The following is a 14,431-nucleotide window of genomic DNA, read 5'->3' as shown; positions in this document are numbered from 1 at the left end:
AAGCCGGCGTGTTTCCATGCGGCTGATGGAATACTCACAGTGAAATCGGGACGCGGTTCACATGTCCAGCCCTGAGACTATAGCACAGGGGGAGCATCCGCTTGGTGTCGGCGCACGATCTCCTGCCTCCACAACGGGGTTTAACAAGTACTACTGCATGCCTTACACCGCCTGCCCATCTCCAGAAAGAGTCCTCCCCAATCCCACAGCCCACAGAGAGGTCTCTGCTTCAGGGCCGTGACAGTGACAGCCCACGTGGCAAACTACACGTTTCCCTCATACAATAATACAGGGCTGGTCTGTGAGGCCATGAATGGATCCCTACCCACTGTGGACTACGCTTTTAACTGTATTGGTATTAAAAAAAAAAAACTAAGCCAATGTCCCCCTCGGGGGTAGAAGACTTGCAAAAAAATGGAGTGGAATGGAGTCAGAGTTCCTCTTCACAACTCTGCCCAGGTGAGCCTGTGCTACCTCAGAGAGCAGCGAGAGGTTCTTCCAGCTAATCTAATTACTGGATAAAAGTGGAGCCACAGGTCAGGGTGAAGGAAGGCAGTCTGTCGCAGCTGCTCTTCTAGGAAACGAAGCGGAGCACCTGTTTGGCTCCCAAGAAACAAACAAACCAAAGCATTCCTCAACTCCGCCAGACTCACAGTCATTCACACGTTTGCCCTCTTTTACATAGGTCTCTTTTTTGGCTGCTGTTGCTTTTTTGTGAATACTAAAATAATTCGATCATGTTTATTAATGCTTACACTTGCTGGCCTGAACGCAGCATCTAGAGAATTTATGGGTGACCTCTTATGAGCCCAGAAGCAGACAGATGTTGGCGACACTTCTGCGCAGTCTGTGGTGACAGAATTACCATGAATCATTCCCACTCAGCGCCGGAGCTAAATTTGTTGCATTACAGCTCAGTCTTCCGTGGTAACTGTGCGGCCCATGATGCAGTCCCCGAGGAGGCAGTGTCACGGCGTGCGTGTCTGTGTGTGCGTGCGCGAGTGTGTTTGTGTCGGCAGGGTGACGCCAGAGCTGAGGGCCAGCGTCACTGCCGCTTGGCGGGGGGGGGGGGTTTCTGTGGTGTCAGTGCAGCATGTGTCACAGACTGAGTACCACCCCCAGCTCTCACTCTGACTCACACTCCCTTCCAGCTTTCTGCTTGTCAGGCACCTGTAGCTGATCGGATAGGCAGGGCGATTTGCATGGATACCATATCCTCTGCGTCCACAGCCCTGGACACAATGTATTTATATTGTTGACACAAGCTAGCAGGGCTACAGCTGTAGATACGTGCTTTTTCAGGGGGAGGCACTGTGGTCAGGCAGAGGAGAGTCACTGGGGTCTTATCTGCAGCCACTATGACATCATTTTCTTTTGCGGTTGACACAAGCTAGCAGGACTCCTGATGTGGAGGTATATGTGCTGGGGCTATATATGAGGGGCTACAATGTGGGGCTAGGGTATATGTGAGGGGCTGAAAAAAAAGGCAGAGGAAAGTTACTGGGATCTGCTGATACTAGTTATGGCTGTAGTAAAATGCTGGTAAAAGGGTCACTGAGAGCATGGTGCGGTGTGGTGTGAATGGCACTAAAGCTTCTGTCAGCTACATGCCAACGTGCTGAGCGGCTCCCCAGTTCCCTCCTCTGGTCTGCACATCCGGAATCGCGCCGCGCTGACACCCTGGGCCGGGGTCCTCTGACCCTGTTCGAGCAGGAGAGCAAACCGGAATGCCTCCCCAATTTTGATTTGCGCCCTCCGAACCAGCGTCCCCTCTCTCCAGGACAGTGCGCACAGGCAAGCTCAAAACACAGAGGGCATCTCTCTCCCTCCGGAGGAACAGGAAGGGGTCCTGGGGGGCGCTACGAAAGCTCTGGGGGATGTTCTAGGTATGAGGAAAATGCCACTAAACACCTCGAAGGGACACCTCCTCACTGAATCGCCTGCTGCAGAGAGCTGCTGCGGGTGACGCATTATCCACCACTGAAGTAAACAGCAGCCTCAGATCCAAGGTCAGATCAAACACACACTGGCTGTCCTCAACACCCTACCGGAGACAACAACCCTGCAGATCGCAGTTCAGTGAGTAAAAATTTCACCTGAACAGGCGAAATTATGCATAGGAACACTGGCAATGTAACCAACCTTACACAACACTAATACAGATATAATCTGATCAACCCTGAAAATGAGCATTTGGCTTCTGCTTTGCCCTACATTGAATAGCTGGAAACAGGAATGAGATGTTTGCCCTCTATTACAGCACATTTATCACTGCCACAACGCGGGGCCCTTCACGGACAGCGCATGAATTCATTAACTGGAATGACCTTGCGACGCCGCATCCACACGGGTCAGCTGCTCTGCCCTCAAACACAGCCATGTGAACCAGAGGAAAATCCCATTATCAACATCATTCTGCCAACTGCTCTCCGCTGGCCTCCCTCTCTTCAGAGCAGCGAGGCCTCCGGTCTCCAGTGTTTGCTTTACACCATTGGGCATATTTTCAGAGTTTCCCTCACCCTCGCCCTCGTTCTCAGACAGGGAGGTTTAAAAAAAAAAAAAAATGCTAAATTCTGACCGTCGACCGGTCTCAGCCTCGGCTTCATCACCAGTTTCACCACAGCGATGCGTCTGCCCTCTCAGTGTCCAAATGCGCGTCTGGGGAGACGGATGACGGGGCACACAGAGAGCGCAATAATAAAAAATGACTCATTTTCCCAGGAGTCCTCATCAGGAGTGGGGGAGGCCAGTTCTGGGGAAAGGCTCGTGTTGGTGTAAACACGCAGAGGAGAACGCGGACAGGGAGGCGGACCGGAACGTTCTGCCCCACAGGTCTGGTACGAGGCGGCACCGCACGGACAGCGTTTACAGATAAGGCTGCTCCGCTGACTGCTGGTCCGACGAGCCGGTGCGAGTGTGTGTGTGAGTATGCTGTGTGAAGCCCTCCCCTGGGGGGGGGGGGGGTCAGTTTAGATGGATGCTTAGGGCGGGAGATGCAAAGTGTCACTCCCAAGGTCTCAGTGCCAGCGTGCTGCCTGCTCGCCGACAAGACCCGGTCGAGTCGCATCTCAGGGGTCGCTATGGTGATTGCTCTGACAGATAGCTCCAAGCGGTTACAAAAGGAGGGGAAAAAGAAACACACTCAAAACAAGACTGCGAGACTGTAAAATAAAGTCCCAGTCCTAGGAGAAAGCCAGCAAGCGAGTGATAAGCGCTATAGTAGGCAGCCCTTCGCCCATGAGGTGAGGAGAGCTTGGTAGTGTGAAGTGCGACACATGAAAGGAATAAGCATCAGATCCCCATCATCTGCGCAAGCTGTGACACCGTGGGCTTGAATTATGGGGTGAGGGAGGTGAGACGACCGATCTGTGCCACCGTTGCTCAATGGGGTTTCTCCTGAGAGCGCGAGGCAGAGTTTCTAAATCTGGGTAGAAGAAGAGGAAGCCGGCCTGGGTCCGTTTTAACCGGGAGATGAGAAAACAGATCGCCGCGATAAGGACATAAGCATCAGTTTTTTAAGCAGACTATCCTGGGCGATAACAGCGCTTCCTCTTCAGTCTCATTAGCTGACGGAGGCTGCTGCGACATCTTTTCTCTCCCAAAAGCAAAGCTCCCTGGCCGGACCTGCAAGCCTGGACCGGAGCCTGGCGGTGCCGCGCGGAGTGTGGAATCAGACAGAAGGCGCAGGTCTTGTGTGTTTTTTAAGAATGTGCTTTGGCGAGCGCTGAGCTCTCCCTCGTTCTCAGTCACTCGTTATGCAACAACACCCCAGAGCCTGTGCCCACTGTTTCCACTGCTGCCCCGGCCCCCCCAAATGCACACATACACACACACATTCTCTCACACACAAACACACACACACACACAGACAACCCATTCAACAACGTTCAACATATGGGGGATACCAGGGTCAACAGCCACAACTGGGATTTGTAATACAGAAAGAGAGGAGGTGGAGGGTAATATTTACACAGGTAATCTTTGTGAAATGCACCCCAAGGTGGCAGTTCCCAGGATCACCCCCCCCCCAGCAGAGCAGCCCCCTCTGACGAACGCTGCTGATATCACAGGCCGAGCAGCTTCGCTCTGCTCCATCAGCGCGCCGCCAGCAAAAACAAGCCCCAGGCCGCAGTCACCTTGAGAGCAATTACGCGAGCGCCATCTCCACGGCAGCACCTGTGCCTCCCCGGGCTGCCGCGCACCGCAGCTGCAAAGAGCACCGATCCACACCGAGATCCACACCCCCCCCCCCCCCCCCCCCCCCCCCCGCCGCCGCCGACCCCTTCCACCCCCTGAGTGCTGACCTCACCTCGCTCGCTGACCTCACCGGCCACAGGGGTTTCCCCCTCCCTGGGGGACGGTGCAGATTTTTTTTCAGATGGCTCACCATTTACCCCCCACCCCTTCAAAAGACACACAGAGAAAATTAGTTCCTTCCTGCCCTCTCACATGCTCTTTGTTCACAATAACAGTTCCAGCTTAAAGCAATATGGCTGCTCAGCACACAAACTGAGGTCCTCTGGTCATTTGCACAGACCAAAAACAGGTTATAAAAGATCTTTTTTTTTGTGGGGCAAGTTTACCATGCAAACCATGCAAACTGTGCAAAACTAAGCTAATTTATGTACAGGCAACAAAGTATTATTTCTTCAACACTTCTATCAATGATTAACATGTGGATACCGCAGGAACACAGAGCCTGTATTTATTATAGGTGGGCAATAATATGTATGGTGCCACGGATTGGGACTCTCCTGCACTGAGCTGAGTGCTGGCACGGGCGCTACCTGTCTTGCTCAGTGTCAGTTTAGTGGCGGCAGCAGCTGCAGCAGGGTGGGGGGGGGGGCTCTAATACTGCTTGTCTTCATTGAGAAAAGCCACGAAGAGCGATAGCATCTCCCCCCGCCGCCTCTGCGCTCCAACTGTCGCCCGCAGCGGCTTGCTTAAACGGCAGGCGCGCCGCGCTAGTGCTCTCACTCGATTTGCCTCCATGCGCCGTTCCACCTCGTGGAGTGATCTTGCGCCCCTGAGCCTGGAGGGGGGCGAGGACGGGCAGAGGTTCCGTCAGTCTGGGGGGCTATGGGGGTGGGGTGGGGAAGAGGCTGCAGCAGCCTGGGCGCTGTCAGACACGCTCGTGCCATCCAGCGAGAGGGAGATCATTCGCAGGGACACCTCGCCCATGGCCAGACAGGCACGGGGATGCTAGCGGTGGGGAGGGTAAGGGGGGTTCCGCGCCAAAGCAAAGAGACAGGAGAAGGAGAGGACCACAAACCCCGGGCGGTTGCGTCAGAGGAAAGAAAACGCAGGTCTACGCGCAAGCTGGCAAATCCGTCCGCGGAGGAGCGCGAACAAAAGTGGCCAACAGGACGCCTGTGCCTCCTCCATCTGTTTCGCTCCGCGGAGCAGGGCCCGGCAGAAAAAAACAGGCCTGACCCTGGCGGATTACACACACAGCAGGCCGACGATCTACACGCTGCTCAGCGTGAGCTCCGACGGCCCGTGCGAGGTAGCCTGGCCCCCCGACCGCCAGCCATCCCATAGCGGGTGTCGCCACAGTGCTGCTTTTCAGCACATTACATCACATCATTTGCATAGCAGACACCCCTTACCCAAAGCGACTAACAGATCTTACATAATACCCATTTATAGAGCTGGATATTTAAGTTAAGGTTTCTTGCTCAAGGGTAAAACAAGCACTCCACCTGGGAGTGGAGCCGGCACCCCTTTGGTTTACGAGCGCTGCTCCCAGCTACCCCTCCACCCCACCACACCAACCCTGCTGCCCCTGTGCCACTGCACTGGGGTCACTCATAATGAGATCTGCTCTACAGATCTTGGGTTCCTCCTTCCCACCATGGGCTCTGCGGTAATTTGATATGGCACTTTTTTTTTTAAATCAAACACTGTAAACATTCCTCCTTGGGGCCCAATTCAATTTTTTATGGTTCTTGTGCAGCATAGGATTTCATCAGAAACTTCAGTTACCTCCCCCACCAGACTCCTACACTTCAGAGACAAAACAGTGACAGCATAAATCCGTGTAAAGGCACAATTCTTGCTCCCTGTGTTCTAGGTCTCCCCAGAACAAACTGTGAAGCACTTTTGTCTGTCTGACTCCCAGTCCACTCAGTGTGGGTGACACGCATCATGACACCAAATATTGCAACACTCAGCTGTATCAATACAGTTGCACAGCCCTACCACCAACAGGCAGAAATACTCCTACGGTTCATCCCTGCAACACACGACATGTTCAGCATTGCTGGAATTGCGGTCTATGGTTATAAAAAGCCAGTGCGACAGGCAGGCTGGCACTGTGCAGCTGGCTGGAGGAGAGGCAGACAGGCAGGGCAGGGGTGTCTCCCACTGTTCCTGGGTCAGCCCAGCATTGCCCCTGAGGTGCTTCCACAGAAATGCTAGATACACAGTGCATTTCAGACAAATTAAGTCTCTTACTTCCTGGTAAGATGATGAAGCAAGACAAAACAGGGGGTTTTTATGGATGTCAGAGAAGAGGAGCTACAGAAACCTAAAACCTTTTGTACCTGTGCTCCGCAACAAGGCCATTAGCCAACAGCGAGGATACTGCTGCTTTGATTGGTCATGATGTGGTACTTTGTCACATTTTGGTTTTGGGTGCCACTGATCTTTAGGAAATCCTAAAAAATCTTGTAAAGTTTGAACACACTACACATCTACAATCCAAGTCACTGACAAATATCAACAGTTGTGCCGGCCCACTCTAATGTACTTGTTCCAGTACATCGCTGGATACACAAGGGTCTTAACCTGTTCTCGGCCAGGCTGGCCAATGCTGTTAACGTCTCGTGGCAATGCCTTGGTGCTACTGCTTAGCAATATCACTGCACGTGCCACGAACACTCTTAACAATTCCAAATTCAAAGCACAGACCATGTTGCCATACCCACAACATTCACAATGGCTTTCTTTCTTGAAAAGACACTGTGGCTCAGCACGATGTGGTGTTTTGTTACCGAAAAAGAGAGAGGAAAAAAAAACTCAGCTATTTTCTAAAGGCAAAGAAACGACAGTGTGTGGGATTAGGTTCTCCTCTCTCGCTAATGAAGAGGGCCGTTGTAGTGTGTCCCCGCTACATCACACCGATACGCTTAGCCTGACCTATCTGTCAATAAACCCTCAAGTGGGGCAGAGTAGTGGGCAATCTCAGCATCAAAACAGTTTCTCTCTTTGGGAGAGACATTTAGATATTTAGATAGCACATACTAATTTCAATAACTAATTGAGCCTAGACCAGAGGAGGCGGGTCAAATCTGAGTTATCCTGCCATAAAGACACATAGCCAAACAGACCCTGTTATCTGAATGAAGAACCCACACCAAACATGCACCCATGCCAAACAATGCTGAATAGGAATGAGGACAGAGGAAAGCTGGTCTCAGTGCTGGTCTCACATTCAGTCTAACCTCAGTGCGTTTTGTCATTATGATTAACAACATTAACTTAGGATTAAACCTGTATTTTGCCATTATTTAACATTTTCCACTCATTGCAATCAAGTAATTACAAAAAGCAACATTCCCCCCAAATTCAAGGGTAAAGGTCATTATGGTTAGGCCAAATTAGACAGTGTATCTTGGCCATTTGGGTATGAATGTCAGACATCCCATTTAAAAACAGTGAACCAACTAAAGCATGTATGTGACACAGTTTGATGCTCTACTCTACAGGTCTGAGTCAAACATGTTTAAGAGCAGCATGCAATGCTCAAGCAGACTCATGGTGCAACCCACTGTCTCACAGAGGCGTGTAACCAGCCACGGGGTGATGACTACACCCCACAGGCTGGGGGGTAAACATTTAGCAAACCTGAAGCAACACAGACAGTCATCAGCATGTACGCATACTAAACTCCTCTGTCAGCAGCAGGTTTTCCAGACTGTTATGAGCTTACTGAAACTATGGGCTTATGAGTTTTGTCTCTTAGTTTGAATTTTTAGAGACAGGGTAACATTGGTCCATTCTCTTTGTTTCAGGTATCCTTCTTCAAATGACAATTGTGTATTCACTAATTTGTAAATTGGACATTAGACCTGACAGGATTGAATTCGGACTTGAATGGACAATCAATGAATTATAGATTTCAGGTGTGCTTCACGGCAACCTCTGTCCACAGACTGGCGTGACACTTTCCAACACTTTCCTAAGTGCCACTCTTAATGGTGCCAAGACAAGTTACTGTTACAAATTACAAATTCTTTTTCTTAACGTTTTGTATCTCTACACTTAATCTTATATTCTATACGGTGTCCTAATAATAATAGTTTGTTTATATGTCAATAAAGCCCAGGAGGCGATTTCCAACAGTAAACGTTGAACAGGTTTGCAGTAAGGTTATGCAAAACCTAACTCCAGCCTCGCACAGTAGTAAAATTGTAGTAAAAACTTTGGTGGGGGATAAAGCGCCAACATAAAGAGGATAAACAGAATAAAGAGGGAAGACAAATTAGGTACAGTGGGTTTAAACAACGTGAAACTATCTAGCTATCACATCACACGCTGATATATCGCGATTTAAAAGACAAGGAAAAGGGCTCTTAAGCCACTGTCATTTCAACCGAGATACCTATCTGAGCATCCATACACACGGATCCGAGAGAGCAAGCACGTGACAAACTGTGACATACTTTCATCGAGACTAAATCGCTCTTTCTTTGCATTAATTTGGTAAGAGGTAAGAGCATGGAATGCGGCACGAATACAGAGGCAGAACATCTGTGATTGATTGCTATCGTGCATTAGCTTCACTCACTGGGTACGATGTAGCCAGGGCGCCGTCGCACAGTAACGCGTGCCCGCAGTGAAATAACAATGGGAGGTATTTTCCTACCTCCTTGTACTACTCAAGTCAAAAGTAGGAGATATTTTCCCTGTACCCTTTAACAAAGGAGTACATCTCTGAATCGCCGTCCAGTTCATTTCTCTCATTAGTACCAAAAAGGGACATTGATCCGTCATTATTAAATCACCTAGCTAGCTAACTACGCTATCGATAGTATAGCCAGCTGGCGAAGCAAATTAGTGTCGGCTGCTTATTGACCAGACGTATTTAAAGTCTTCCCCGTCCATCAGTTTCACCATGTCAAAATGAAACAACCACAGGCGCTAGTTTTAACATTACAGCAATGCCGGCAAAGGAGTCATGAGTATTAGTCTGCGATTACCTTACCTTCGACTCAAACTGCCCGAGGTTGGTATGCTCCTTGCTTTAATGATCAGCCGTAGAAATCCACCGAACACTCGGGAATATGACAAACGCGACCTGTTCCTCTGCAAAGGCTGGCACGCCAAAGAAAAGGTAGTCAAGTTAAGTCCTGCTCTTTTTCGCTTCGGAACTGTAGTAAGCAATGTGTAGTCCTTTCCCCCGGAATAACCAGCAAGCTAGCCCTGTGATTAGCCAGCTACCTCAGCTAAGTTGTATTCTCCATCTCGGTAGCTGTAAAAATGTATTTCCTCTTTTGATTCAGTACATCGGCAAATATGCTTCAGCAAGGTCTCAACCCGGAGCACTAGTAATTGGACCCGGCTAGTTGCGGTTCGTTTCCAGTCGCGGCATAGGAAGGCTAGGGAAAGTCAGAACCCTGTACACTGGGGTAGAATCTGTGGTCCGTGTACTCGGCAGTGTTTGCCTAGGCTTCGCTGCATACCTCCCTCTATTGCACAATGGGCTGCTATAATTTATTCATGAGATCATGAGGATGGAGGTTCTCTCTGTCGGAGGGAAAAAGGCAGTTTTTTGTCTCTCCCCCTCATCGCCCTCCTGACTTCTCGCTGTCAGACCAGAGTAGCAGACCGACTATTGGAGGTGTCACGCTGAACCTGTATGCTACGGTGGCGTTCACTCAAGAACAGTATCTATGGATATAAGCGAAAGTATCGCCATTTTGGCTCTTAAAGAGGAATTAATTCCTTGTTCTAACGATTCACCACACAGATTTTGAGCCAAGATGGTCAAACGTGGGTTTTTTCAAATATTCGAAATCATTTAAAAGGTGACTGCTATAGTTAGTCCGTTGGAACAAAATTTTATGATTTAAGCAGCCACACGAAATTAACACCGAATGACATCTGACCTCCCTTTTGTTACCCCCTCGCTATCTATGTAGTACATTAGCAACGTTACTTCTTAATGGTATACAGGGGGCGCTGTTGGTGATATACAAACTTGCAATTTAGCAAATGTACATTACAGTTCCACAAATTCAGTTGCTATAATTTGGATGAACTCAGTTTAATGACAAAAAGAAATGGTTAAGCCAAGAAGCGGAGGTAAAACTGTGCCCTAACTGAAGAAGAGCAGTAAACATGGTTTACAGCCATCAAAAACCTTGTGCATGCTCTGTTGACCAGCCTAGCTAGCTCAGTAAAAGCAGTGTTAAAGCAGTGTTTTTTTTCCTTTTGTTCAATTAACTGTCCATCATCCAAAATATACTTTATCATATTTATTAAATAGATCATTCCCAGGACAGCAGAAGCCAAACATTCTGATGATGACTGAAAATAATAAAATCAGCTTGCTTATAAGGATTTATTCACTGTGTTACCAAAAACTGTTAAAAAGCAAAACCAAAAACATAAATAGTTTAGGCACATAAAGAGGAGTAATTCAAGCCTGATAAAGGCTATCACAGTTTTGTCTAGATCAAACGCTCTTTGTAGTAGAGGGGGTGGATCTCTCTGTTTGAGAGCAGGCTGTGAGAACACACTCCTGATCCTTGTTGGTACAGACGACTCTGGGCAGTCTAGTGGACTGTGCATCCTGTCCTGGACTGCTGACCAAGAAAAAAAGGGAGAGGGGTGGAGTTGTTAGTTAAAAGGGTGTGTGTAGAGTACTGGCCTGCGGGATAACACAAAAGAGAGGTCACAGACCAACAAGCCCAGTCACACCCTCGCCAGGCACTCAACACCACCAGCCCAGAGAATTCCAATTCGAGGAGATGAGGGGGGTGGCCAGAGCTGAACAGAGAAGGAACAGACTGAGCACAGCTGTTACACCCCCCATCCTCCTCAAATTATGGTTACACTCAGATCACATTAATGGTTTGACAAGGTCTACTGCAACAGTGTGCCAAGACTGGTGGGTGTACAGCCAGAAATTTAACAGGCAGGTGACCTCACAGGAAATTAGCCACTCAAATACCCGGGGAATGGGAACACTTTAAATCCTTCTTTCACCACACTGTAATGGTATTAAATCAAATACTTGCATATATCTGATCATTTTTGGAATGTTAGAACATACATGGCAGATTGTAAAGTTGTTACTTCACAGCTGTTACCTCCCTGGAATTCAAAACTGCAGCCTGCCACAGTGAGACCCTCACAATGTTTGTGATGTTTGTAATGCAATGAATGCCCTCCTTAATGCTTGAGATTTATCATTTTATTTAGTCGCCTAACCTGCTTAAGTTCCATAGGTAACCTTGGATTTGTTTTGCAGCTATATTAGATATTCCCAGTTATTGTAATATGCAGTAATATAAAAGAATAGCCGATTTAACTTTTAAATTCGCCTTGTTCATACACACATCACAGAGAGCCCTGGGCAGTCAGCTCAGGGCCTTTTTGAAGCAGATGACTGAACCAAACCACAACACACAAACAGTGAGTTCCTGAAATGAGATATCATGGTAATGAGAGGGAAAAGTGCTGTAAATGACACTGAAATGTGCTTCCCACGCAGAGAGCGGAGGTGGAGAACACAGCTGCAAAAACATCGCTTGCTACTCTAGTGCACTGCCGCAGGTAGTGACAAAGGGCCCAGGGAAGGTTCCTTCATAGAGAAAAAGCGTCCACTGACACAGGACGAGATGGAATAAATCAGAACAAATCTATACATCTATGTGTATAGATTTGAAGTTGTTCATCAGCACCTAAAATGGGCATGTTGAGGGGTATTGAGCATCAAATCAGACATTAAAAAATTGTGTCTTGAGTGATTTTTTTTCTTCTGTCCAGAAAGAGTATCACTTACGAGGCCACAAACCTGTTATCTCTGGGGAAGCCCCAAACTCCGAGAGTTAAGGGGACTCCAAACTTTAAAACGAGTTGTGTTAACACATTTTGGTGGACTAAGAATAAGAGGGACCAAATGACCAAATCACGTAATTTTAATGGCTTTGACTTCAAAACAATCATCAGATCTGAACTTGCTGTTTTTTCCCTCTTCCTGCAGACGTCCACACAGCAGTGACTCATCAACCACAATTAAGCAGTCAGTTAAGATCATGTCAAAGGCCTTGTTGGTGAATGGGAATACAGCACTCAAAGCCAACACAGGCACATCTCTCCTCATAGCCCTGCCAATAATCTGTGTTGTATCCTCTGTGATCTCTCCCTTTTTTCCTCCTTAAGATAAAAAGGAGGGTGCCACCTTTACGTGACAAAGGAACAAAAAGAATAGCTTCTAAGACACTGAGTCAATAAGACACTTAAACAACCAAAGAAGTAATGGACCGTACCATTTCATCCAGTTGGTGGGGGGAGGGAGGCTGGTGACATCACGTAAGGAGAAAAACCTTTTCAAAGAAACTGTGTTCTAACAGTGGTCCAGCATATACAGATGTAACCCGTGACAGCAAATGACAGCAACCAAGTGCTTTAGAGATCACATCAAGAAAACCAGGCGGCTCCCTTCCCTCAAACCCCCCCCCCCCCCCCCCCAACCACCCTGCCTCACCCGCCTGCGGTTGGTCTGCAGGTGGTCTGCGCTGCCTGTGACGGCTGTGGTGCATCATGGGAATTAGCCTGCAGAGAGAGAGAGGGAGAGAGAGAGAGAGAGAGAGAGACAGAACTCTTGGGGTTAGACTGAAGCTGCAGAGAGATGAACAATGGATGCATGGGTTGTGTGTGAGCGGCGACCGAACGGCGGCCTCTCTGCGCTGAGGATTAGGGCCAAACGGAGCATTCTTTCATTCCAAGTGCTGGAGGGCATTTGCTCAGCCTGCTGTCTTTACAGGCACCATGGGAGGAGGAAGAAAAAAAGGGGAAAAAAATCAGCTTATCAGGTAATGGGGATACCACACAGGAGCTGCAGTCACCCAGGACAAGCTGGGAGGAACTCCGGAGTTCAGCGGCTCCCGGCTGTGGTCTACGCAATGACGTTCTCAGAATCTATACATTTCTGACAGGAGGTATTATCAATAAGGGTCATGGCACCTGCTTGGGGTAAAACACACTCTGTGAAATATATAGCACTGATGTGACTCGCACTGATGCAGCCTTTCCTGCTCACAGGAACCCTGCAAACCCCAATAAACCATCCCAGGGTAGCCTTCTGTGTGGTGTGATCATCACGGACTGAAGGCGGTTTTGCAAACCGACAGCGTGAGAAAAACTGTGTTTAAACAAACCCTTTTAGAATTTCATTCACATATCACTGTAGCCAAGAAAGCGGACGCTGTCAGAGAGGCTGAAACGGTAACGATGTTGTTCCGCCACCAGAGATTGTGGAGAGAGCACATCCCTTCTACCTGCTGTCTGAGCTCACTGCTCACATCAGACAGCATGTGGGGCAGCGTGGCGGAACAAGCTTAGCGCACAACCAGGCATGACCACAGAGGCACGTAGCGGTCGCCCACTGGAACCATTACAGACACACACCTACACGCACACCTGCACACACGCACACTTACACACACACACACATCTGCAAACACAGACACATACCTACATACACCCATACATACAGAAACGCACGCACACAAATCCGCACACAAACACATGCGCACATACAGAAACTGCAGTGTTGTGTCTCTGATGTGTCAGCTGGCCTGCAGGTTTGAGCGTGTGTGTTTCATTAGGCAGGAGACCAATGCAATGGGGAAAAAAAAAAAAAACAGCCCTATGCTCTGCAATTCCCCGTTGCCCTGGAAACAGGTGCTGAGATTCTTTGCGTTTTCTTCTCCCCCCCCCCCCCCCCCCCCCCAACCACTGACACAGGAGCAATGACCCGCCCCCCTCTTTCCCACTCACAAACCCCCCTCCCCTTCCCAATCCACCACACACCCTCCACCCCAGCGTACTGCAGTCATTTACCACTGTCATAGAGCAGGGCAACCAACCCCCTCCTTCCACTCATACACACACACACACACACACACACACACACACACACACACAAAGCATACACAGCACACTGGGTCAAAAAGAGCTCCTGCTCTGATCCCCACTGACTCGGTCTGACAATGGCGTGACAGGTCACTGCAACAATCTGATCTCCAGCTGCTCCAAGCACAGGCAGCGTTCGCCCGACTGAGAGGGAGCATGTCTGCCTCCATCTCCATGTCCGTCTCCGTGTCCCCGTCTGTCTGGAAAAGACAGAGGCTAAGCGGGAGCTGGCAGATAACTGAACTGTCTGTTCTTTCGCTGCTGTACCTCTGAGCCCAGTCCT

The 14,431-nt window shown here is 49.0% G+C and overlaps 1 protein-coding gene across 1 annotated transcript in view; it reads right to left on the bottom strand.

Moving 5' to 3' along the window:
• zmiz2 (zinc finger, MIZ-type containing 2) overlaps positions 1-9,786 on the bottom strand; it is a 39,366-nt gene extending 29,580 nt beyond the window's left edge. Inside the window, exon 1 of the mRNA XM_036528660.1 lies at positions 9,209-9,786. The gene's annotated coding sequence lies outside the window, so the exon portion shown is untranslated. The remainder of the gene's footprint in view (positions 1-9,208) is intronic.
• Between the last annotated feature and the right edge of the window lie 4,645 nt (positions 9,787-14,431).

This window comes from Megalops cyprinoides, chromosome 5, assembly GCF_013368585.1.
Source record: "Megalops cyprinoides isolate fMegCyp1 chromosome 5, fMegCyp1.pri, whole genome shotgun sequence".
In the NCBI taxonomy this organism is placed as follows: Eukaryota; Metazoa; Chordata; class Actinopteri; order Elopiformes; family Megalopidae; genus Megalops; species Megalops cyprinoides.
The sequence above is the reverse complement of the archived record's forward strand: the minus strand, read 5'-3'. Positions and strand labels throughout refer to the sequence as shown.